The sequence below is a fragment of the Podarcis bocagei genome (assembly GCF_964188305.1).
Source record: "Podarcis bocagei genome assembly, chromosome: 8".
In the NCBI taxonomy this organism is placed as follows: Eukaryota; Metazoa; Chordata; class Lepidosauria; order Squamata; family Lacertidae; genus Podarcis; species Podarcis bocagei.
This window is the reverse complement of record NC_138133.1, coordinates 30,332,264-30,359,404: the sequence shown is the minus strand read 5'-3', so window position 1 is coordinate 30,359,404 and position 27,141 is coordinate 30,332,264. Positions and strand designations below refer to the sequence as shown.

The 27,141-nt window shown below is 41.6% G+C and overlaps 1 protein-coding gene across 23 annotated transcripts in view; it reads right to left on the bottom strand.

Annotated features, from left to right (window-relative positions):
- The window catches only part of ATXN1 (ataxin 1), a 208,495-nt gene that overhangs the window by 30,185 nt on the left and 151,169 nt on the right, over positions 1-27,141 (bottom strand). The window contains exon 6 of one of the 23 annotated variants that reach the window (XM_081206286.1): positions 19,915-19,999. The exons of the other annotated variants lie outside the window; for them this stretch is intronic. The gene's annotated coding sequence lies outside the window, so the exon portion shown is untranslated. The remainder of the gene's footprint in view (positions 1-19,914; positions 20,000-27,141) is intronic. 23 annotated transcript variants of the gene reach the window in all.

Sequence of the window (27,141 nt, the reverse complement as noted above, 5' to 3'; positions counted from 1 at the left end):
TAGGCCTCCATATTAGTATAGAAAGTGGATAACAGAGTTCAGGTCTACTAGACTGTATAAATGTAGACGGTTGATTCAGGATAACAACCCTGAATCAACAATATCCGTTGTCACCAATTATATAAACAAACTTTGTATATGATTCAGAACGTGAGAAGCTGTGGCTTGCTGCCATATAATGTAGGAAGAGGTTTGTCTGAGCCCACAACTATATCTTCATATGGATAGTTCTAAACAAAGAAAAATACATTTTCAATTGTATTTTTGTGTGGATTTAAGAGAGGTTTCTTATCCATATCTCTGCCACTCATTTATTTTGGTTCATTTCCTTTTTCCTTAAGCTAAAGAACACCTTTGATTTCACAAAGGCACATTTGAAAATGGACACAGTACCACATAATAAATAACAAAGTATACTGATCAATACCTTTCAGACCCATTGCTGTTTTCTCCCTGGACTCTCCCCTATCTTAGAATTCTTTATTAAGAAACACCCTAAACTTCTAGAGCAAAGCAATACTGTTCAGCTCATTTGAGAATGAACTTGTGTACAGGCTTGCCAGTGTACAGGAATAAAAAAGCGCACTATGCCTTGACCTCACTCAAGAACACACAGTTACTTGCCGTAAAGCCAAATTGTTCCAGTGAAGCCAATTTGAAGATCCATACAGTTAAGCTTACTCTTTTTACCCGCTGAAGCTGAAACAGCAGACAAAGAGACTGAGTTCCTGAGATACTATATGTGTGGCAGAGAAATGTTTCCATAGAGAGTTTTGCAGCAAAACAGAATCGCTGCCTTTTATCAGATAAGCACACACTAGCAAAGCGTCCAGCATGATTTTTTTAATGGCTAAATCCTGGGGAAAATGTGAAGAATGTTTGGCTAGAAACGTGCTTTCCCAATGAACACAAAACTTGGCTTGTTAGCTGCAGGACTCAAAGGAGATTGTTCAGTGCAGATGCATTTATTTAAGCAAAAGACAGAAAACAAGTGTTTTGGTACAAGTTTCCTTTAGCCAGACCTCCAGTTTACTAGACTGTGTGGCAGGAAGGTTCAAACTCTCAAGTATTTAGGTAATATTATATAAAACACAGCTCTTCAATGTTTGGTTTGAAACTCTTGTTAAGACTTTCTGATTTTTTTTCTGGGATGTATTAAACAAGTAAATGGACCACAAAGTCCCACAAGCTTCCACGTTAGGACTTTCATGGTGACCAAGATTCTTACACCACAAGTAAACTGTGCTGGTGGCAAGGTGGGGACAATGCACAACCATGAGAGCGATGAGTACTATTAACATTGCTGCAAGGATACATCATGTGATTTCCACTCTATCTTGGTATCTGCGTGGGTGTATGGTGATGCAATTTTACATGATGTCAGATTTCCAAGCCTACACATTTTTCCCCCTAGGGGGAAAAAAAAGCCCCCTTGCTGAATTTTGAGTAAATAACATACATTATGTTTTGGAAAAGCAAACTTAAAATAAGATTTTTTTTTTAATGGCTCACAATGTTATTCAAAGCATCTGCATTTGAAACTGGAAAGTCAGCATTTCTGAAATAACCTACTGTACTAAACACCACTCATTTCAGGCTTTAGCACTGCATTAAGGAAGTTAAGAAGTATCTGACTACCTTTGGACTAAAAATCCACAAAACCGATTTTGTGCCTCATGTTATGGGCTGAAAATGAGGTAATTTCAGGTGCAGTGTAAGTGGGCTATAATTACAACCAAGCCTCATACAAATATTCTGAGAGGTGTTTGTCACTGACAATGTTGTTTTGCCACTCCAAAAAATCCCCTTTATCATAGCTTCACTGGAAAGCACAGCCTATTCTACCTCTGAAACTGTTTTGAGCTTGTACCAATCTGCTTGGCTTCTCTATTCATGGGTGTAAACATGGTCAATATACTGCAAGAGTGTGAGTTCAACGTCATCACTTACAAGTTGTGTGGCCAGAACTAGGAGCAATTATTGAGTTTCCTTGATGGTTAGCATATGACAGATGTCTCAGAGCTATCAGTTTTAAAACTTGACAAAAAGAAAGCACATTTTGCTCTTTAACACAAACAGCCAACCTGCCACGATTATTCAGTTCACATTTATGCCAAGTATGACAGCAACCTTAAGCCCTGAATTAAACTGGTAAAACTTCCCTCCCTTAATCAGCTCAAAAGATATTTACTGCTTTCAGTCAGTGTGATGTGTGCACTCACTAAAACGAATCAGTTACTCAATTTAAAGGCCTCTGCTTATACTAGTTGCTTTACCAGTATAACAATAAGTGTCCAAATTGTCGTTTGTTAGTACATATGTCAATTTGTGGGAACTGGTAACTTGGTCTTACCTTTGCATATTTCTGATGCACCTCTACTCCACCCCAGTCCTTTTGCAAACCCCTTCTTTTTCCTGCAACATCCACGTCCCACAGAATGTGGGTGGGAGAAGAGAGTGGTCCAAAGATTTGATGCAGGAGAGTTGCTGCACCTGCGTTCTGTCTTGAACGCTGTGGAGCATTGTACAGATATAAGCAGAGTCTCTTGTAACCTCATTCCTTTCGTCAGGGAACAAGAGAAAGCACGATTATGTAAAATGCCACCAGCTATACACAAAACGCTTTTCCAAATTAACTGCAAAGACGAAAGCGAGAATGCCCAACCTGAGTATACATAACTTCTTGTGAAGACTGATGTCAGTATGGAAATTACGATGCAGAACTTGCTGCCGTGTCTTGTGTCTGCAGTTGGCCAATCTATACAAACAGTTTTATCACATATACAGTAACAAGGAGCACAAGGGGACTCCCATATGAGCCCGTATTTGAAAGGGTGGTGGACAGGAAAGGCATCTCCCCTCTCCGCAGCCTTCTGCTCCCTGTTTTAATTTGAAAACATCATGTCTTTTACGTCAAGAAAGGGGATGGAAAAGAAGAATAGCCAGCAGGACACAAGGTAGGGGGGCTGCAGTACAGTGAACAGATGAGCTTTCTTATCTTAACTACACTGCACTGTAGCAGTGTTTCCCAAACTTGGGTCTCCAGCTGTTTTTGGACTACAATTCCCGTCATCCCTGACCACTGGTCTTGCTAGCTAGGGATGATGGGAGTTGTAGTCCAAAAAACAGCTGGAGACCAAAGTTTGGGAAACACTGCACCAGATGAACAACCTTAATGAACAGTGGCCCCCACCTCCATGAAAAGGCAACCTTTACCTCCTGAATTTCTTGCAAGAAGTACAATGTATGCCCCAATGGCAGGCAAAGGTATCATAGCCCAATTTCAGCATATTACATGCTACACTCAAATGAATGTAGCAAAGGCCCAATCATTTTTTGAAATGGAATGCAGCTTTGGGAACAGGGAAATTCAGAGAGTACCTCCCCTATATAATCATGGAGCAAACATGTTCCTGGTCTTGGGGACGGAAATGAAGCGACTGTCAAAATAACTTCTCCTACATTCATCTTCAGCTGTCCATCCTTGAAAAGTGCCACTTAAGACTGAGCAGGAAAATATTTTTTCACACTTTCAGTGCTTGCTCTTTCACATTTTAGCAGTATGGCATTTACAGTCCGAACAACTGCTCACTGCCCTGCCATCCAAACATCGCAAACATCCACAGCTCGTTCGCTTTGCACTGTTAAGTTTTCAAGTAGATTCTTGGGTGAGCTGGAGCAACTCCTAGCATTAATTTCGTTTCTCTCAGGGCCAAGTAAATCTGCCAAACAGCAATTTTCACAACATGCTTTGTAATGAAGCATTATGAACATCTTCTCTACACAGCCATGACTTTCTTTTTCACTCTGGGATATTGTCATTTCAGCACTCGGAGACAAACAGCTGAATGACAGCCTTGAAAATAAAAGCCTTTATAATGTGGCCAGGAGTATTTGGCAGCAGCTGCTATTCCTTCGCACACATTTCCCATCATCTTTCCAGGCCTAGAAGCAAGCCTCATTTTCAATGAGCTACTCTTCCACTGCATTGATAGTTTCCTTTTCATAATAATCTTACTTTGTCTAAAGAAAACTACGCCAGTCCAAAGACTATTACTGAGAACTGCGACAGTGATCAATAGTATTCGCAATGTGCACAAAGCACCAAATTATATAAAACAGAAACCACAGTTCCTTCAGAGGGACTGTGTTAATTAGCTGAGCCATGCCAGGATGTTTGTGTTGCGTGGCGAGTTCCTGCCCCCCACAAGGATAAATAAAGACACCGGACACCAGAATTAAGGTTAAATGGCCGAATTAGGCCACAACTTTATTGAATTCAGGAATGAGAGGCATTGGCTTTAGGCATTGGTCCTATCGACTATCCGGCTCCAGCCCACTTGCTGAAGACCGGGAAGGGTTAACACCATAGTGGGGGAGTCTCGGGCTGAGGCACGTCAACTAGGAGCTCGCCCGGGTCACCACTCGGGGGGCGTGCCTTAGGCCCACACCTCCATAGGCTTCGGACAGGGCCACGCCCCCGGAGTCCTTTATCGGACCACCCTTCATTCTCTGGGGGAAGGTGATGGCGTTCCTCCCCCCCCCACATCCTCTTGACCCCTTCTTACCAATGCCTAACCGCCAATGCCGAGGAGTTGTGACGAGTTGCTACAAGGTAGGTGAAAAACCAAATGGCCGCAAATCGCCAATTGGGAAAAATTCCTACCATGCCCCTTGTGGCGACAGACCGAAGTCCATAGCAAAGTCAGAAGCCTACCTAAAGGGAGGGAGGGTGGGAAAACGTGGGGCTAGCCGGCAAAAGAGGGCGAGCCCCGGCCGCGCTGGCCCTAAATAGGGCAGGCCACACACCCCCAGCCACCCGGTTGGCTGGCTGGGCGGACAACGCGGCCGGGATTCCCCTGCTCTCGCGGGGGCTGAAACCAGCCCCCACTCATGTGGAGTGGGCGTGAAGCCCGCAACCCCACCTCCTGGCCAGGTCCGGAAGTGGCTTTATCCCCAATACTGTCTCTGCAGTTGTCAGTGTAACTGTTTTGCTTTCAGGAGAGGCTCAAGCAGCAGAGGAGAGCTGCAGCAGTAGCTTCCGAGGGGCAGAGTCACTGCAGAAGCAGCAAGGGAGGAACTGCACAAGCACACCAGCAATCTGGTGCACCCACACAGCTCCAACCTCATCACCACCTAGCCCCACTCCCCCAGAAAGGCTATTGGAGTGGCTCCACCCTATAGGGCAAGCTGCTTCTGTTTCCTTTTAGATAATGATGAATGCTGTCTGTTCTTTACGGATTTCGTTTTGCTCTTGATGATATCCCTCTCCACCTGCCCTCACCCATGTTTGCATATCAGAGACCAACAACCGTTTGGGGTCCATGAGCACATTTGCAAACTAGAGGAACTCTTAAGAACATAAGAAGAGCGGCTGGATGGAGGAATTGATCTGGCATGTGTAACAGAGACTCGGTTGGATGAGGCAGATGGGCCTGTTCTTGCCGCTGCTTGTCCACCAGGTTTATAATAATATAATAATAATAATTTATTATTTTTACCCCGCCCATCCGGCTGAGTTTCCCCAGCCACTCTGGGCGGCTCCCAATCAGTGTTAAAAACAGTACAGCGTTACATATTAAAAACTTCCCTGAACAGGGCTGCCTTAAGATGTCTTCTGAATGTCAGGTAATTATTTATCTCTTTGACATTTGATGGGAGGGCGTTCCACAGGGCGGGCGCCACTACTGAGAAGGCCCTCTGTCTGGTTCCCTGTAGCCTCACTTCTCGCAATGAGGGAACTGCCAGAAGGCCCTCGGCGCTGGATCTCAGTGTCTGGGCTGAACGATGGGGGTGGAGATGCTCCTTTCTCTTATGCACAGCAACCCAGGTCATATGGGCAGGATGGGAGCGTTGCATTGATTTTTAGGAAGTCATTAGCTTGCACCAGGCATCCTATTGGGAAGACCCAGTTTTCTGAGTGCATGTCCTGGAAGTTGGGCAACAGGGGAAGTATGGGATTCCTTTTGGAGTACAGACATCCCTGCTGCACCAAGGATTCCCTGCCTGAGCTGCTTTAGGTCATGGCGGATGTTCTCCTGGAGACACCTAGTATGGCTGTCCTAGGGAATTTTAACATCCATGCCAACACAAACTTGCAAGGGGTCGCTCAGGACTTCATGAAAAGCATGGCCTCCATGGGGCTGTCCCTGATAGCCCTCACCTCCATGAATTCTCTAATTGTCCAGGGTGGTGGCCATACCCGCTAACTGTGGGAGCAAGCTCCATCGTTTAATTATACGCTGAGTGAAGATTTTTATCTGTCTTGAACCTTCCAACATCCAGTTTCATCAGATGCCCACGAATTCTAGTGTTATGAGAAAGGGACAAAACTTTTCTCTATCCACTTTTTTCCTGCCATGCATTATTTTGCGAACTTCTACCATATCACATCTCGCTTGCCTTTTATCTAAACCAGGGTTTCCCAAACTTTGGTCTCCAGCTATTGCTGGACTACAACTCCCATCATCCCGAGCTAGCAGGACCAGGGATGATGGGAACTGTAGTCCAAAAACGGATGGAGACCCAAGTTTGGGAAACACTGATCCAAACTAAAAGGCCCAAACACTGCAACATTTCTTCATAGAGGAGTCACTCCATCTGCTTAATCATTTTGGATGCCCTTTTCTGAACCCTTTCAAACTCTTATTAATATCCTTTTTCAGACAAGGTGACCAGAACTGTACGCAGTATTCCAAAAGATTTGTATAATGGCATTGAGAGGAGAGCAGAGAGAAGAAATGCCACAGTGCGCAACCACATACCTTCATCTGTCCCACAGCTGCAACAAAACATGTTATGACCGGCATCCTGGGAAGGTTTCGACCAATAACATTCCCTACCTTTGTCAACATGGGGTCCTAAAAGGTTTTAAATACTGGGCAGTCCCATGTGCCGAAAATTATATTTGCTTTAGATACCCCATGCCCGCAAAAGTGATAATTGAATCTTAGACGTATCTTATTCAATTTAATTGGTGTCAAGAGACCATCTGGCTATATTTCAAATTCATGCACAGAATGCTCTTGTTTGTTTCTACTCAGTGCAGCAAAGGCAAGAGTGTGGGAGGACTGAATCAGATACGAGTTGCTTTAAACCATAGTTTGTTTTAAGCTATAGTTTAATGCTGCATGCACCAGGCTGTTACTGTTATTACTATTTATTCAGTTTCTTCCCTTCCCTTCACCATAAGGTCTCAGGGTGGGTTACAGTAATTTAAACTCAATGTTAAAAAGCAGTTTAACAGGAATAGGGTGGGACCTGAAAATCTCAGATTGTCAAGGGACGGGGTAAAGAGGTGCATCTTCAGCCTATGACAGAAATGATACGCTGTGACTAGTCGTCTTATGGGTCAGTATTTGGGTAAGCAAGTGGACAAGCCGAGATTAGTGGAAAACAATACTAAATGCTTCCAGAGTCATCCCAGCCACGTAGGAGGAGGAGAGGGGAAGGGGATCAATGAGTCAAGAGTATTGTGCTTGTTCCAACTCATATAAAGGTAAAGGTAAAGGGACACCTGACCATTAGGTCCAGTCGCAGATGACTCTGGGGTTGTGGCGCTCATCTCGCTCTATAGGCCGATGGAGCCGGCATTTGTCCACAGACAGCTTCCGGGTCATGTGGCCAGCATGACTAAGCCACTTCTGGCGAACCAGAGCAGCACACAGAAACACCGTTTACCTTCCCGCTGGAGTAGTACCTATTTATCTACTTGCACTGCATGCTTTCAAACTGCTAGGTTGGCAGGAGCAGGGACCGAGCAACGGGAGCTCACCCCGTTGCGGGGATTCGAACCGCCGACCTTCTGATCGGCAAGTCCTAGGCTCTGTGGTTTAACCCACAGCGCCACCCGCTTCCCTTCCAACTCATGTACACAGTGCTAAAACCTAGTTTAGTGGTACACACAAACTGGGTCTCACTGTTTTCCTTCTGTCCCACATTCACTGTATTTCCACTTGGCCCAAGCGGTGTGTGCAAAACTCCAAGGTACCTTTAGCTCCATGTGAGAAAATGTTCTGAGATTCAACTGGTTCTGATTATTATTATTTTTAATGTCCCTTTCCTGCTCACAAGCCACTTGCATGGTTTGCATAGAAAGATAAGTGGCAGGCCAATTCTGTGCAGAGAAGAGGGGGAAAGCCTGTACAGGGGCTCACTGAGTCAGTTCTAAAGCTGTCTTGACATTTTTTCCCTGATAATAGAATGCTATTCTGGGAACTTGCAACTTCCACATTAGCTTCCTTAACTGCAGGAGTAACCAGCACCACTTCTCTTTATAGATCAGCTATGCAGGGTTAAGGAATATTTACAGGAACAGTTTCCTAACTGATTTTAGATACAGTACTTGGCAGCTATCTAAGTTCTTTTAAAGGGTTCTGCTTTAAGGCACTTTTTTTTGCTGAGGTAGGGTAGGTAAGGAGAGTGCTTCGTTATTTCTATTTGAGAGAAGCTATCAACAGAGATGGTTTTATGAAATACCCACTATTTTTGTCTGCAGCGTAGGTTAAGAGACAGCACTTGGCTTTGCCTCATCTGACGCCTATAGCACTTTGCTTTCAAGTTCATAAATAGCAGTGGAGCACTGGTCTTCAATTGTGTTTTACTTGAAAGCACAGCCCATTGATTTTAGTAGAACCTGCCAATTAAGATTACAATCTTAATAGTACAGGTTAGTCTAAAACTGGTTTTAAACACCCCATCATTGTTTGCTTTAATCCTAGCTGAGGCATTTATGAAATAATCGTGCTGCTGTGAAGAGTCATTACATGTACATTTATAATCTGAAGTAGACCAGAGCTGTGTGTTATGCGAACATGTTTAGCCACTAACATTAATAGTTTCTCATGCATTTGCTGGGCAAGATAATTGCTTTTCAACACAAGTGTAATTGTTTTGGCAGATTTCTTGCTCATTCCATGTGCGTTTGCTTATTCCCTGGAGACTTATCTCTCTTAATTTTTGGGTTCCCATGAGAATGTTGATATTACAGCTTTTGATGGATAAAGTTGACTCCACCTCCGCTTTTGTTTTCAACCATGGATTCCATTAAAAAAACGAAATCACATTATTAAAGAGCTTTAATTATCACTTGGGAAACTTTCTCTGCTTAGCTAACGCATATTGCAACTGTTTACAAGTAAAATTTCTCCCAATTCAAATGTCGCCATACTGGTCTGCCCTGGGGTGGAAGAGTGGGAATTTATGTTTATCCTGCCCTTCCCTCCCAAGTGTTTCCCATTTTATCCTCATAAGAATCAAGTGAAATGGGTTAGGGCTGAGAGATGGGTCAGTGGCCTAAGGTTGTACAGGATGTGTCATGGCTGAATGGGGAGCTAAAACCAGGTCTCCAAAGTCTGTCACTCTAATCACTAAACCATGCTGGCTCTAAAGAACAAACACTGTCCACTTGCTCATCCAGGGTCCATAATACCCTATGACTAGAAAGATGATGGATCACACCATTTCTGTCACATATATTCCATCATATGCTGAAGATGCACTTCTTTACCCTGGTCTTTGACATATGATTTATTTTCAGGACCAGGCATGAATCTCACTTGGGCTCATTCCAGCTCATGGAAGTACTGTAGAAATCCAGCCTGAGTCTTTCTTCTGCCAATGTAGGTTTCAAATTCATTTCATATACTTTGAGCACCAATGCCCTGGATCACTGGAAGATGTAATAGTGCCTCTACAAGGGGACAAAGCATGAACAGGGCACAAGCTGTGTCCTTGCCTTTCTTCTATAAAAGAGCACTTCCGATTTTGCACAACACCAACAGTAGTTTAGGCAGCACATCCCTAAGAACCTAAAGTATGACTCGGATGAGACATTTTTGTGCATGTGTATGAGATTTTTTTTCACATATCTAGCCTGCAATGCCCTCTGGGGCATGCCACTATTCTGCCACTAGTCTATTCTAAAGACATGCACAAGAACTCAGCTGAAAATGCCAGGGAGAACCTGTTTTAGATGCCTGCCTCTCGCTTTGCAACCACAGCCTCCGCCAATTGTTTTTATGGCATCATCTCCCCTCCCCGCAAAAACCCTCCTCAGAATTTCTGGCTGCAAACCTTGGTTTGATGTTCCCTGCATCTTACTCTGGAAATGCAGAGCTAAAAATAAATTGCCACATTAATCTCTGTGCAGCATATTTAATTTCAATGCAGCACAACTCCAAGCCGTTTTCCCTTGAAATATTAATCTTTTACCATACCACACACATCTGAACTTTCCGGCAAAGCTATTATGACATAATTTATTACCCTGAAGCAAGTCAAGATTTGTATGCACTCTGGCAAGCTCTGGCTGTCAGACTTGAACTGAAGTAATTATTAGGATGTATGAAAGCAGGTGTCACAAGCTGCAAGATGGCTTTATCTTCCTTGTTGTAACATCAACAGACTAAAAAGCAATCCATAAAAGAAAATGTGGCGTGGCAGGGCAAGTACTTTAGAGTCCATATGAATAAAATGGAAGCTGCAGATTATGTCTCTCTCCCTTTTGTATGTAAGAATTTAGCATCACTAAAATGACAAAATTCTGAAAGCATATGTCTCCTTTCCTCTTTTCTTACTAAAAACCCACCAACCAACCAATCAATCAACCAACCAATTTTCATTTAGTTTCACAGCCACACATCAAACATTGAACCCTGATTTGCATATGGATTTTCAAAACAGGCTTGGCTGTAGTGAAAACGCAGGTGCTTTATTAAAGATTAGTCTGGCCTATTTGATGCTTACACAAAAACTAAGTAGCAAGCTGCATAATTTGGGACAAAGTGCGTTAAATTAGAAACATAGCTTTAAAAAACTATGTTCAACATCATCATTATAACCACTTTTATTGCTTATCACAAAAAACAGCAACAGATTCAATCAACTATGGATATTATTAATATCCCCTCCAATTCTTTTAAATGCAGTTATAAACCCCAATAATACTGTATGCCAAAGCCATCTTTCAAATGGTCCTGGGATGGGATGAAATTTCTGTTTCCTTTACTTTTTCCTAGCAGGGTTATTTAGTTTTAAAAAGCAAAACTTTTCGTTTTCCATAATGTTCAGCAATTTAATTTGGCCATTTGAAATACCTTTGCTGCTTTAAACTGCTCAAAACTCTGAAGCCCTGAAATGTCATATTAACATTTCAAAAGGCACAGCATTAGAGGAGGTATACTTCTTTACGGCAAGCAGGCAGAGTTTTGTGGAGCACTTATGTGGGAAAGGTCAGGGCAAGATATGACCTACATTCAAGAGGAGAACAAAACTATGGCTCTGAATCTCTTATCTGAGAACGTACTGCCAGAGGAAAGTCCATTCTAAGAATTGTACTGAACGTACACTAAAGTTCAAAATTAAGAAAAATGTCATCCAACCAAACTAATTTTATCAGCTTATTATGACAGCAGGAAAAGCAGGCAAGTGTTCAAAAGAAAAGTTGTTTTCTTCTCAAACCCCCACAATATGCTTTCATAAAGTTGACAACAACATGTCTCATTTCAAGCAAATAAAGAAATGCTTGTGCTTCCTTGTCAGCTATTTTTGCAAGGCACGACTAAAGCAGATTTCACAAGACTCCCAGACAGCGGAAGGGGAAATCTCACAGATCAGAAAGTGAGGTACTTCAGTGTAATGTACCTAACAAATGTTTATTCAGTCCCTACTTATGGGAGACCTTTATGGTTCTTATATCAAGTTAAATCAAATTACTCACCTAATGTGGCTGTGTGAGAGACTATGTACATTTACAGTGCAACCTTACTCATTTTTGTTCAGACAAAAAGTCCCACTGTGTAGGTAAGTGTCTACAGGATTGCAGTCTGAAGCAAGAAAAACTTTCTCCATAAGACTTCCCTCTTGATACTCTTATTAGATGTATGCAACTCATTAATCACTCATTAGTCTAGCATTATACCTTTCAACACGGTGAAATTGAGAGACTTTGGGATTTAGTTTTGTTCTCATTGTAGATAAACAACTTTTCTGATGCAATCCACAAGACGCTGCTAATCATTTCTTTTAAAATGCTGCTGCAAAAGGAACAGGGAGCAGCAGCCATATCTTCAGCATGATGTTATTTTAACACTCCTCTCAAGCTTTTCAGGCTTATGATTTTGGGGGATAATCTGACCAGCCGATACCTGTTTATTTTCCTTTGACATTCCTAAAAAGCAAACACAATTGCAGGAAGAACCGAAAGAGCCTGCTCACATGAAATCATGGAATGAGCAACTGGCACCAGAGCTTCAAGGGGGTTTCTACTATGTATTTATACTGTTGCTATGTACTCATTGGCCCTAATTATATGGTTTGGATAAGGTATGAAATAGCTGGAGCCCAGAACAAGTTAAGGAAGGTTGTAACCACAGGCTTTCGTTTCTCAGATCGAAAGCTGTGGTCCAAAAATGTGCTGGCTGCACACTGGAGGACTGGCAGACGCAGTTGTTGGACTATATGGAGTTGGCAGAAATGACTGGCAGAATCCGAGATCTGAGCGAAGAAACAATGGAGGAGGACTGGAAAAAATTCAAGGACTACTTGCAAAAATATTATAAGCTGTTTGAATGTTAAGATTGCGCAAGATTAGGAAATGCTACGTTTCTGCAATTTGATTAAGTAAATGACAAAGTAAGTTATGATAAAAAAAAACCGAGATAAATGGGAAACAAGTATATTATGTTTATTATAAAAGCGTTAAAATTAAATTACAAACTTTTGAAATTGGTAACATAATAGATTTAAAGGTACAATAAGGGTTGAAACAAGGTAATAAATTGCTGATTTGGCTAAAATAATGTACGCAATGTTGGGAGGACGTGAGGAGGTCCGAAAGAAAGCAAGTTGCTGAAAGATGATGTGAAACATATTCAACTCTTTCTTCTTCTTCTATTTTTCTTTATATATATATATAAAAAAATGTTTCTTGCATGTTGTTATGTAAACAAATCTGTGAACCTATGAAAAGAAACGCAATAAAAAAACTTTAAAAAAAAAAACAAAAATGTGCTGGCTGGTTTCAGGGGCAGCTGCTGGCCAGATTCATACATTTCTAATTTTCTCCATTCCTACCAGCAGTATTCAGTGGCTGGATGTATTTTACGGTGTAGGACATGCAGGCACAAAGACAACAAGAAGTTACAGCAGTATCTGCCTAGCCTGCTTGCTCTCTTTACAGCTCTGAGCAAGCTGATGTCTGGGCTTTCCCCTGAAACTTCCTTGAAATGCAATGAGACCTCTGATACCAGTATTATAGCATTTTCCAGGTGGTTCCCAAGGCAAGCGCCCCGATTACGGCACCTAAATGATGCCACAGTTTGGGGAACTGAGATGTGCTGCAGGCTTGCATATTCCTCCCCTTGCAAACTCAAAATCCTTCCTATTTGGTACAAATCAGCTTGGATAGCTCAGCTGGTCAGAGTGTGGTACTGATAACGCCAAGGTTGCAGGTTTGATCCCCAATAAGGGACAGCTGCATATTTCTGCACTGCAGATGGTTGGGCTCAATGATCCTCAGGGTCCCTTCCAACTCTAGTATTCTATGAAACTAGTTGGTTTTTGCATCTGAACTGGGCAAACAGTATGCAAGCAATCATCTGCCTTCAAATGAACTGAAAACCAAAGCGGATTTTCTCTCTCTCTCTTTGCAACTATAGTTTAGGACAGCCTTCTTCAATCTAGTGCCCTCCAGATGTTTTGAACTAACCCCCACACAGATGCTGGGTAGGCATGATAGGAGTTGTAGTCCAAAACATTTGGTGGGCACCAAGCTAGGGAAGAGTGGTCTGGCATTATGAAAGAACTAAGTTATTATGTCTTTCCCAATCTAGTGATTTGCCCAAAGCCTCCCAAGAAACGACGCTGCCGACCACAATTTTGACTTTGGGTTTTCAACACCCAGCCCCAACGCTTCCCCGACTGAAGTGCCCTGGCTCTCAATATATAATTGGGTTATGAAAAATATTTTCTTTTATACAGACAACATGCAGCACTAGGTTAAAAGATCAGACAGGAAAATGTCTACCCAAAACAACTTGGTTGCCAGTTACAGATCACGGACAGTTAAATACAGAGATTGAATGTGCAAGAAGGAATGTTTGCATACTTTCTCAGCACCATATTATGAAAATAAAAGGCCAGTTCCTATCCAACCCATGGATGTCTTAAATGCAAGTTTCAGATTAAAAGCACACAAATGTTTGAGCTACAATGCGACAGGTGGGCTTCAAACAACTCTGGGCAAAATGTCCCACAGACACATAGCTTTATATGGAAGAACAGTGTCTTGAAATTTATTTTAGTATTATTATTTTTTTTTGGGGGGGGGGATATCCAGAAAGAAAGTGGGAGGAAAGATTCAGGATTTCTAGACTCCCCAGCCCCCTAACCAAGAATCACATTGTTAGAGTGGGAGGAAAGTGTCTGCTCTTTGCGCTTACAAAATGTGAAGAAGAGCAGACTCAATACAGGGAATCCATGGCCATGATTCAAAATAAGCAATTTACCCATGTGTCAGGGAACTATATGTACAGGCAGAACTTTCTTTGGAAATATTCTCAAGAGCACGCCACTTCCTAATCCTGAAGAGGCCATTTGTCCTTCCATTTCAAAACTGGCAGGAATTTTTCAGAAACCGGAATTGCTGTTAAGAATACTTAAAGGGAAGTGTAGTTCCCTTACTCACAGGTAAGCTACTTCTACAGCCATAACATATAACTCATGCACGTTCAATAGAAAACTTTGGGTTGACGGGCACAAGTGCTGTGGGCACTACTGCCCCTAGTTACTTCTCTTCCACTTTGCCAGGTCACACAACTCCACATCAAGCAGACAGAAGGAGAAAACACCCACACCGGACATATCTATGCTTTGCTTTACTGTGGGGTCTGGTTAAAATCAGATCCCGTAGAATTAAAATAATATAGAATTTACATGGTTGTACAGGGTCCCCACAAAACCACCATCAAACTAAAACATATATGGGCAGACTGTACAGTAAAAATCGTAAGAGCCAGTGCTTGCCAATTACAGAAAAGCAATTGTCTAGGGCATGTATGGATCATAATGAAAATTTATAAATTTAAGTTTCATTCAGATACATTTGGAAAAAGGAGAGAGGAGATAGAAGGAAAGGTCTCTAGGCTTCCATTGTGCTTCTGGTTGAATCATTAGGAATGCAACAGGGTCCTTTTGGGCTGGGAATAACTTTTTAAAAAGATACTATTGTTTACTTTGTCAAACTAATATGGGGAGGGGTGTTTTTTAAAGTAGCTGTCCATTGAAAGTCAGAATGAAGTATTCATCCATCGGTAGCCTGAACAAATGTAAAATGTAATAGGGCGGGAAATGCAGAATTTTGGGGTGGGATCTGGATTTTCTGTTGTTCTGTCATGAGAAGCCAGCAAATGTCACCTTAAAAGGGATAACAAATCCTCCGTATTTAGCTACTGCCGAGATACTACTCTGTCAACTACGTTATTTCTAGTAAATGACTCATGAACCCCTACACGGTTCTAATAACTTATTTAAAGTAGCATCGCTTCCTAAAATACATTTTAAAAAGAAAAGATGGACCTACCAGGATTGCTATTCAACTTGAAGTTGAAACAATTTGCATTCCAGGGCTTAACAACATTCCCTCACTTAAAAAAATAAACCAAATCTAGATGTTCCCTCCAACCTGATTTATTTATTTTTTTAAACACGTAGCCTGAGAAAGAGTTCTACATAACTTGAAGGTTCACATAATTGTGAAGACTGTTAGATGGTGGCGAACGTATTATTTTACTGACCTTGTTGGGCATAAAGTTCACAGCCATTAGATGCAATTCAAACCAAGTAAGATTCTAAAACATAAAACATGTCTTTTCTGGGCAGACCTCTGAAACAAGGGTGTTGCCTCATGCCAATGGATTAGTTTGTCTAATTATAAGTTGTTACTAAGAGGTTTGCCTGACAAATGACTAGGCAATAGGAGTATTCATTTCAAGAATGCTGTGATTTACTATGTGGGTAATTGTAATAGGGAAACACGTCTAATATCTCACCCAGCGATCCAGTTAAATTAAGAGCATAGTTCTGCCCTCAAGAAGAACGCAGAGGATTTTCGCTTAAGTCTGTGGCAATTACATCTATGTCTTCCCAAACCCATAATCTATCCAAAGCAAATGTATTCCACCCACACTTACAAATGTTAATTAAATTTGACTCGAACATTTTTATTTAGGATTGGATAGGGCTTATCAGAGGATCATAAAAAAAAAAACCCTGATGCAAAACATTTACAAAACTTGCTCCAGAAACTCCAGATATTGTGATGGAAACCAAGAGGGATGAGTAAAAATAGTCTGAAAGCCTCTGAAAATACTCCAGTTTGTATGAGAGGTGATAGCGCGACAGTGTAGGCAGTAATGTTTCAATTGCATATAGCATCTAAAGACATTGTGCTACTGTTTCCTAATCTGTTCTTGTTCCAATAATCTATAATGAGTTATTGCAAGGGTGGGGGAGAAGAAGAAAGTAAAGATACCTTTTCGATACCTCACCTAGCTTTCCCGATTTAGAAAACAAAGCAGTTCTTCATGGAGTATGTTGCTAGTGTTTTTCATGCAACAGGAGAGGAACTTGGGTAACAGAATCCATGAGATTATAAAAATAATATTCTACTTTTTTAAAAAAATCACTTATTTATAGTAGCAGATCTAGTCCCTCTTCCATGGAAGCTAACTTTCTTTAACTTCTCATTCCATGCTGGGATTTATCTCCCACTAAACATAACATCCAGGTTCTTGCATTTAGTCAGAAAGATGATGTCAGTCTGTACCTGTGCAAGTTTCTTGGTGAGGTTGATGGACTTCATTTTATAGGGTATGTTTGCCACTTGCTACATTAAAAGAGGGCATACTGGAGAAAACCAGCAATCCTCTAGAAGCAGGCTTTACACCTGTTGTGTGGATATTGAGCTTCTCGCCCAACGCATGTAGCGTTTTAAATTTGGGTGAAAAAGCTCTTAACACTTTCCCCTGTTAATGTCAGGAAATGCGGTCCAGTGAAAGTACTCTGGGACTTTTACATAGGTCCAACTTCCTGCTTAGTCACAAATTGAGGACGTTTTGGTTCCTTCTCTGTAAAAATGGAAATAGCAGTGACTTGCCTTTGCCTGCCATAGGGATAATGAGAAAATAAAGGTAACGTATGCATTACACAAATGGCATCATGAGAGTAATAATAATTACTTTTGTGAGCTGTGTTAGACAAAACAAGCATGTTGCTAACTAAATGTTAGCACCACTAATCTACAGAAACCCTAAATAGGTGCTATCCCATTTTCTGTTATTTACTCTAACACAGTCCAATCGAAAGACAATATAGTAATGGAGGTTTGCTTTGCTATGGGACATGCAGCACCTCCGACAAAATTACTCAGCTTAAATCTGACTGCCCAGAAAATTTCTATAACACTTCTTTCTGGTACTGAATTTATTTACTTTGGAAATCGATTTGCTCTGTCACTATTTATTGCCGCATGCTGTTCAGTAATTCTCAGAAGCCGCATGAAAAATCACAATGTTGCACTTGTTAAATTGACCTGATGAAGTTAGGACACCGGTATATGAATCACCCCAAGAGGCAATTCTCCTAAATTCATGCTCTGCGTAACGCTGCTAAATCAGAAGAAAAAGCAAAGTTGGTTGCACCGTATGCACCCTGCAGAGTTTTCAATTGATTGTATGTAGTTCTGTATACAAAACATCAATTAGTTTTACTTTCCTGCTGCAGCTTATTGCCAAAATGAGATGTTTACGACCTTTTAAAACAAGGTGGATTCAGTAGTTAAAATGTTAGAAGACATAATTAAATACTCTCTGGAAAATGGAACAGTTTCTCAACAATATTCTAAGCGCGGCCTCAACTGGTCTGTAGAAGTGAACTGAACGTAAAGCATTGCTTCTGTTTCCCTTCTGAGTAGCGTACACCCACACACTTTCCCCAGTTTCCATATAATTGGAAAAGCAGAAGCATTTGATTGTAAAAGTTGTATGCCCTGACTCAAGTCAGTTGAGTACACATTTTACTTGCATCAATAGCAGAGTGGAAGGCTGCCAGTTTAGTGTCTTGGCTGGCATTCAAACATGCTGATTGCTGGGCTCTTTAGCTTCTGAGTTCACTATAAAAAACAGCACAACATCCCTCTCAAAATCACTTCTGATAGAGGCCTTTAAGCTCAGACTCAAGGAATGAAAGGATGCAAATGGTATTCAACTATTTTTTTAAAAAAGGTATGTTTTAAAATTGTGCTTTGGCTTTATATGCATTTACAATACAGAGTATAACATTTTATCCAGCCAAGCAAGGTTTCCATGCATACTTACAGCCAGAATTTGCTCAAATCACATAGAAAGGTGGAGATTTACATTTACATTTTTACATGTTACTTATAAAATTCATAGCACATAATTTAATTCCTCAGTTGTTCAGGATTGAGCACAACTGCTGTACCTAAAAGCTTTCAGTCTCGGGCCACTAAAAGTTGTCAAGTCAAACCCAAGTGAAATGCTCTTTAAAGTCCCACTATCCCCAAATTTCTCACCACTGACAATGTAATTAAAAAAGGCTTGCCACTGTTTGCATAATTTGCACATTTGCTGTCAGTGGAAAAAAACCAGATGCAGCAGATCAAACTGCCTGGAAAATTCATTCATGTTCTATTGGAACTATTTCATAGCACAACGTACAAATCTTTCACAAAATTTGAATATGTATTCATACTACATATATATTAGAGGCATATTTGACTACTTAAAATAATTCCCTGGATAACTAACCTCTGCACAAAGATGGTACAAATGAAGACTTGGCTCCTAGCTGAAATTATATCCCTTAGGGAGAGGTCTATGTAATATTTAACCACAACAGATAAACCTACAGCTTCTCTTAAAGTGAGTTACTAATTGCTTCAGTTAATTAATAAAAGACTGGATTTACTGTACTCATCCTGGGAAACCGTAAAAGGAATTCTAAAGCAGCTTCAACACATTTAACTTTTTGCAAATATAGAAGTGATTTTACTTAAAATTTCTGTGTTACCATTACACTCAGCAGCTTCTGCCTCACTGATGATTAGTCTCTCACTGGGGATGATACAGTCCAGTCAGTACTAGATAAGTTTATTTCCACGGCAACCCATCACCCCTGGCACCCTCCACCTAAGTTTTATAACCCCCAGGCAGGTGAGTTCGGGGGTGGGGGGCTAACAAGGAAGATGACCTATCTAATTATTGCCCTATCTTTCAATTTCTGCTTAATAAAGGTGCTCTCTCTCAAACCTTATATACCTGTGGCCTTAAGGTGGGTTGGCACTAGGCAGGTTTTTTTTCTGGGAGAAGGTGAATGCTGCCCCTCCTCTTCTTGAAGTGCTCTCTTGTTATCCGCAGGGGTGGCACTAAGTTAGCTCCCCCAGACTGCCCCTGAAGTGTGAGCTAGGATGCCTACTACTGAGCAGAGATTTCTTTGGTAGGGAAGGCTCCAGCATACTGCTTCAAGTAAATTCTGACAGCATTTTGTTTAAAAAGCTCAGCAGCAAAGTTGGAATAGCAGCAACAACAACGATGATTAATAGAGGTGTTGTGTAGGATTAGGCAGCTCGCATGAGGCTTTTCATATTTAAAATGTTTTCTTTGTGTTTATTTTAAACCCTTATATTGACAATAGCAGGTTAATCAAGCTTTGAAAACAAAACAAAAAACCCAGTTATTTCTAAATTATGCTTTCACAGGGTTCGTTGGCACTTGAGTGAAAACATGGTCAAGAGGTAACCTCAGACAACTGTCTGGAGAAGGACATTTTCCCCATGCCTTCAATGCTATAGCATGCATTAACCACAACTATTCAGTCTATCATTTTGTAGCTTACATTGTGATGACTTCAGTGAGAAGTGTGTCGTGTCTGCAAGCTGGCGTACATTTGCTGAAGTGAAGTTGTGCAGCAGTTCTTTAATCTAAAACACAATTTAGCAACACAGCAATTCTGTAAAATGGAACAAACTAATTTCGGTCAGAAAAATGTCTCCTAAGGAATGTTCTAGACTGACTAAAAGTATCTGTCAAAGAGATTTGTAATCAGATCAACAGTCAAATCCAGGGTGGCATCCAATACAAAATGCAGTGGTGCAAGGGGTTAACGCTCAGCACAGCTTTCCTTGTTGTTCCTTTGCTAGGCTAAGAAGAATAGTTTAGCATGGTGCGTTGCCCTCTCCAGGAAGCAGCTCAAACTTAATACTTGTTTCAACAGGATACTCCTGACTTGTAGGTATAAGAGTCTGAGAATCTGACTTCATATTATATACTGCAATCCGTCTGCAAGTCAGTTTGAGAAGCCCTAGAGAACACAATTCCCATTGCTCCTCTGTCAAGGAGTTTGAAACAAACAAGAGGAATAAAAGCATATAAAAGAATAAATGAGTGGGCTGGGCTCCCTTTTGTATATGAAAAGGCATCCGTATTTAAAAAGCCTTGCAGCAAACCTACTGTTCAAATGTTCTTTAAGAACTGCTTTCCACATCCTGATTTTAAAATACAGGAAATTTTTCACAAGCCACTCCTATGTTTCAAAACATCTTGTAATGCTTAAGGAACATAACTAGACCTCCCCAGGTATAAATTAAGGCTTGTGCCTGGCAAGGATAAGAACCTTTGACACAAACCAAAGGGAGAGAGTGAAACAGCTTCTATTCTGAGGCTCCCCATCAATGGTGAGCAGCATGAGATGCTGGTCGTGTGAGATGATGGTTGGGACATGGATTGACTACCAAGCAGTAGTGTCTGGAGTGACCCAAAGCAGACCACAGATGTGAAGGGCTGGTGTCTATGGATGGCTTCCTTTGGGTGGATGCCAGCATTTGGGGACAGCAGACTTGGGAGTCCTAGAAGCTCTGCTATTCACTATTGTTATTGGTATTATTTCTATTGAATACGTAATTTTAGCATTTTGTATTATATTTAGGTTGTTGTGCATGGTATTTTTCTTCTGTTTTGTAAACTGCTTCGAAGATTATTTTAGCAGAAAACCAGGATATAATGTTAAATCTAACCCAATCACTGGCTATTAGCTACTCAGTCATGAGCAAGATTCAGTGCCCCTAGAGCTAACAGGAAGAAATTCATAGGAGCCATTTAGGGAAGAGAAAGAAGGCATCTACTGTATACTTCTGGTGAACTCACAGAGTCTAACATTGTGATGCGATTGTTATAAGCAATTAAAAGGACTTGTGTACTGGGCACAGATGCCATATATATCCATTTTTTTAAAAAAAAAAAAAGCATAGTTGCAAAACTACAAAAAAGTCTACTTATAAGGGGCAACCAATTTGGTGCTCTCAAGATGTTGTTGGATTCCAGCTTCCATCATTCCTGACCATTGGTCATGCCACCATATTGTGTACACCCAGCACACATGGTGTCCTTTTTGCTACATAAGTGATGGCACTACCTCTGAAATAGGGACTAGAGAAAGTGATGGCTTTATGCAATTTCCATAGTTCCAAAGGCAGCATAGCACTCAATATGGCAACAGAGGGAGAGAGCTATTGCCTTCATGTGTTGTTTGTGGGCTTCTCAGAGGCATGTCAGTGGGAAAGCAGGATAATGGGTTAGATGGCATCTATTATGGTTCCAAGGGGTTGCTCGAGAGCAAGCAGGCAAATACCTCCCTGCTCGGCTGTGAAGCCTTGCTTCTGATGCCAAAATAAACTTTATCTGTCCAGAGTGCCACTCTCCCGTGGCTGGCTCATTCACTGGCAGAATCCGTGAGTGGGCGGTCCTTAAACCTTCCCCAGCAAAGGAATTTCTTGACGCCCAGTCTGCGCCTCCCCTCTCGGTGCGAAAGCTTACTGTGCAAGGAGGGCATGGGTAAAGGAGGACCTCTCTCCTCCCTGCTTTGCCCAGGTAAGGTGTCCTGGCACCGCCTCGCCTCCTCCGAGCCCTGCAGCTCCTCTCCACTGGAGGCGTGGTTACTCTCCTCTGCTGAGGAGGAGCTGCTTCCCACAATCTTTGGAGGCTCTCTGTAATCCATCCAGCTTTTCCTCTTTCTCCCCTGAACCGATGTCAGTTCCCTGACAGCATCAGAACCAGTAATTCTTAGGTTACCCTCAATCAGATGTGGGGGACATTTAGCCCTCCAGAGGTTGCTGAAGGACAACTCTCCTCATTCTTGGCCATTGACTATGTTTGCTGGGGGTGATGGGAGTTGTAGTTCAGCATCGTTTGGAGAGTCAATGGTTCTTCACACCTGACCTAGATGGACCACTGGTCAGAAGCAGTAAAAACGTTCCTGTAGAATAACAGTGATTTCATCAGTTTAGAGGAATATCAAAACTAGCGGGCAGAAGCGAAGCCTCACTAGTGCCATTCTGATCCCAGTAAACAAGATGTGCACCAAACAATTTGTTTTATTGCAATCTCAGGCCTATAAATATACAGCTTGAATTATTCACTTGCAATCATGCAGATTGGTCACTAGATGTCTCTGCACTGTAGTTAGAACACCAGAAAAAAAACCATCCCTAAATTTAAACAACAAATGAACAAGGAAGTTATCTCCTGGTGTTTCATTGCTGCTCTTCCCCCAAAAAATGTGTTACAAAAACACTATGGGCATTAATTAATAAGAATCTGCAAGCCAGATTTTGTGAGAGAAAGGTGCTAGAGGGAATATTCTTCCCATGGGAACAACTAGAGTGATCAGATTATCTTTAGACCAAAAAATTTGTAGCAGACTTCAGCCTACAGACTTTTATTGCCATATGGCCTAAACTTGAATTGACAGAGACAAATCCTGAACATTGCCGTAAAACCATGGTCCATTGAGTTTCTTTAACATGAACATTTAATTCTCCAGTGCAGATCACAAAGCTCTGTGAAGACACCACACCTAGTGAGCAACTTCACTGTCGCAGCTCCAGACCCCCTGATGCACAACTGCCTCACGCTGCAGGCTGTCGCACCTCTGCTACCATGCCCAAAGACAATCTGCCTAAGAAAAACTTGCAAGCTGGACACACAGGTGAAGCTTGTGGATCGTTCCTACATATGTTTGCCTTTGGATAATATAGAAATTTTGAAATAACTCCCTCACATATATTGGACATAATGCCGAAAGCCACTGTGCTGCCAATCTAGGATCATTTTATTGCATACCCTCCAACATTTCTCCAAGGAAAATAGGGATGTCCTGTTCCTCCATAATAATAATAATTTTATTTTTTAATGCCTCACCCATCAGACTAGGTTGCCCCAGCCACTCTTCCAACATATATAAAAACATAATAAAACATTAAACTTGAAAAAACTTCCCTATATACAGTGCTGCCTTCAGATGCCTTCTAAAGGTTGTATACTTATCCCCTTGGCTCAGAGGTTGCATACGCTCCAACATTTCTCTGATGAAATAGGGACATCCTAAGGAAGAGTGGGACATTCAAGGATCAAATCAGAAACCAGGACGGCTTCTGTAAATCCGGGACTGTCCCTGGAAAATAGGGACACTTGGAGGGTTTGTATATTGTAACATGTCACAATAAGTTCTCAAGAAATAGGCATTTCTGCTAAATGCTATGAGACCATTGTACAAATAATTCAATCTTTTCTTCTCTCCTCTCAGGCCTGCTTGCAACTACACAGAGGTCCATTATACCATTCTTCAACTTCCCTCAGCATATTTCAGTACAGTCATTAAACCTGGCTTGTTTGCTGTACCTTCACTATTTTCTCGCACCTGCCCCCACCCTATCTACTCATCCTGTCATCCAAAAATCTAGCGATTTTCCATAGCTTTGCGGCAGCTTTAACTGCTTTGGCCCAGACAACTGCTGGGTTGATCGCTGCCAAAACGTCCTTCCTCTGCCAATTTTTCTAGACTTTGATCCTTCTCATTTCGTCTGGGCCAAGCAGAGAGACTGAACTCATGCTAGTTTGTCAAACAGAATGCCAGGTAGGTGATTGTAAATATCAAAGCATTTATATATGCTTTCTTGGGGCAGCTTTCCTTACAGAATGAAGGGGAAGATGCAGAAATAGATCTCTGAGCTTATCTTTGTTGCACGGAATTGGGTAAGACATGCGAGAAAGAATAGTGTCTATTAAGCAGATTTTTAAAAAACCTATACTTTCCCCCCTCTTCTGTTGAATGCAGAAGATACATTGATGCTGTGGAGAGACACAGACCAAGCCAATTATACTTTTGCTGGTGATATTATGAAAATACGCACTGGCCTCATTCACTTACCATTTTAAACCATAGTTAAGCTAAACTATGGTTTAAATGTGAATGCACAACCTTCTGGGGTGCAGGCTGAAATTGTGCAGCTTCATTCCTCTCCCATTCATGTTGGGAACTATGCTATGATCTGGACTTGGGTTTTGTCTTTTGGTTTGCTTTCCCCAAATAAACCTTGGAGTGGGGCAGGAACAAAGTGCCTGCAATTTCAGCTGTGTGCAACAGCATGCTGCATGTTCACATTTAAACCATAGTTTAGCTTAACTATGGCTTGCAACAAGTAAACTAGGCCACTAAATAGAATCAACAAAATAAAATTGGCCAAGATGGACAGATGTAAATGGATCAGGAAGGTGAAAGGGCCTTGCAAAATGTTATTGAAAGATCCAAAGCAGAGTTCTTAAGCTGGAAAATCATTACCATTGCAGCAATGCACATTCTAAAAGAGGAAAGTATCTTGGGTTCAAGGCATCACTTGCATATTTGTATAAGCACTATTCAGAACCAAGGGCTAAACATTCAAATGGTTAAGAGGCATCATAATTTTCAAAACATCCTGTATGCCTAAGGCTGGGGTGCAGGCTGAAGGCTATGTTCTAGTAAGAATGACTGAGCTCTGAGAAACTGGAAATCTTCCAGGGACAATATGGCTGATTATTTTATTAGCAGAAAGATTAACATGTCTAGGCCAGAGATTAGAGATTATTCACAAAAAGGAATATAACTCAAGACAGTTGTTCAAGAGGGTGGGGCATTATGGAACATGGTAACTGAAAAAAAAGCCAAGAAAATGAGATGGAGGAGATCTAGAAGAACATGGGAACAAAAAATCAAACACAATGCAAGGATTTCCAGTATTCATAGACTTAAAAATACAGCAGTATTTCAATCTACAGTGAGGGAAATACAAGGAAGATAGGCATCAGATGTCAGCCTACAATTCTGGATGCTTTCCTGACATCTTTCATCTCCTCCCTGTTTGATCAAACCGTCATGTTCCCACATCCCAGGAAAACAGCTTTTCAAGAGATTCCAAACACCATTTCAGTCACTGGCGGGGTTATTGCAAGAGAGCTCGGGAGACATCAGGGAGCATTTTAGCCTCCCTTCTGAATACTGCCCTGGTATCTGTGTTGATGAAGAACAGGTAATAAATATTTTTGCATAAATGAAATAAATAAGAAAGAGAAGGCAGAACTATGTGAGACAGAACTGAGGGACTCTGCAGGAAATGGATGGTATGGATGACTTCACACCAGAGGAAGCAAGAAGAAGCACAAGCTCACCTGTAGGTTGGCATTGTATAAACTGATTAAGAAAAGCACACCCAGATTAAAACTAAGTAGGTTTCAATATGATTATTGCTATTATTTAAAATCTGTTTTTAATACCCATTTTCCTCCCCCAAGGGGAGCTATCACAATGTGTGCAGGGCTGTACAAGCACAATAAATTTAAAGCATGCCCCCTAGGAACTGCAATTTACTCTTAACAGTGCTACAGTTCCCAGGACTCTTAACAAACTACAGTTCCCAGGAGGGGTTGTGCTTTAAATATATGGAGTGCATACAGCCCAAGTTTCTCCAAGTCCTCAACACACTGCTCTCTTTGTCCATCATATTGTACGAGTACTGAAAGCAGACGAAGTCACAGCTTTCAAGAGCAACAGCGTCCCTAAAATATAGTACAAATCCCTCAATAACACTATTGTCACAAAGAGCATTGTTACTGTTCTGTTGTCAATTGTTGCAGCCGTAAACAGAAGGAAAATTGTGCTAAACCAGTTAACGCTGAACCAAAAGGCTAAAGTTTTGATGAAACAAATTCACACCGCTCAGAACAATACTTACAGAAATAGTGTTGTAGGCAGTGGTTATAACTGGAATGCTGCACAATAAGTGGATATAACAAAAAGACTCAATGAGCTTTGAGGTATGGCCACTGAAAAGCTAATTCCTGTGTGCTGGATGTATAGGAAGGTAGCTTAAAGTCAGAAATGACTAAACAAGGAACATCTGTTTCTACAGTAGGGTTTCCCCAACTTGGGTCTCCAGCTGTTTTTGAACTACAATTCCCATCATCCCTGACTACTGGTCCTGCTAGCTTGGGATGATGGGAGCTGTAGTCCAAAAACAGCTGGGGACCCAAGTTGGGGAAACCCTGTTCTACAGCAATGCATAAAGCAAGACTTAGGATGAAGATAGGGACATGTATAGAAATAGAAAGCTGCACACCTGCTCCTTCAGAAGGAATGTTAACCCCATCAAGAGCAGGTAACCTCCCATCCATCCGCTCTAGTGAACCACTAACAGTGCCTCTGTCTTATCTGGACTGAGCTTCAATTTATTGGCTGTCATCCAGTGCAATTATCAAGGAAAGACCACAGTCCAGAACATCCATTGCCACACCTTCAGAAGTAAAGGAATGTGTCATCAGCATATTGCTTATGGCGTACTCCAAAAATCGGGATGACCCCACTCAGTGGTTTCTTGCAGATATTACACAGCATGGGGCATAAAAATTGAACCCAGAGGAAACCCGCATGGAAGGCTCCATGGGGCTGAAGAGCAGTCCCCAAGCATCACCCTCTGGAAATGACCATCCAAGTAGGACCAGACCCACCACATAGTGGTGCCACCCCTAACTTGGACAGCCAATCCAGAAGGATACCATGGTCAATGATATTGAAAGCTGCTGAGATGTTGAGGAGAATTAGCAAGGATACATTTCCCCTATCTCTCTTCCGACAGAGGTCATCATACAGGGCGACCAAAGCTATTTCTGTGCCAAAACTGGGCCTAAACCCTGATTCAAATGGGTCTAGAAAATCAGTTTCCTTCAAGAGTGCCTGGGTTTTGTTATGGGTGCA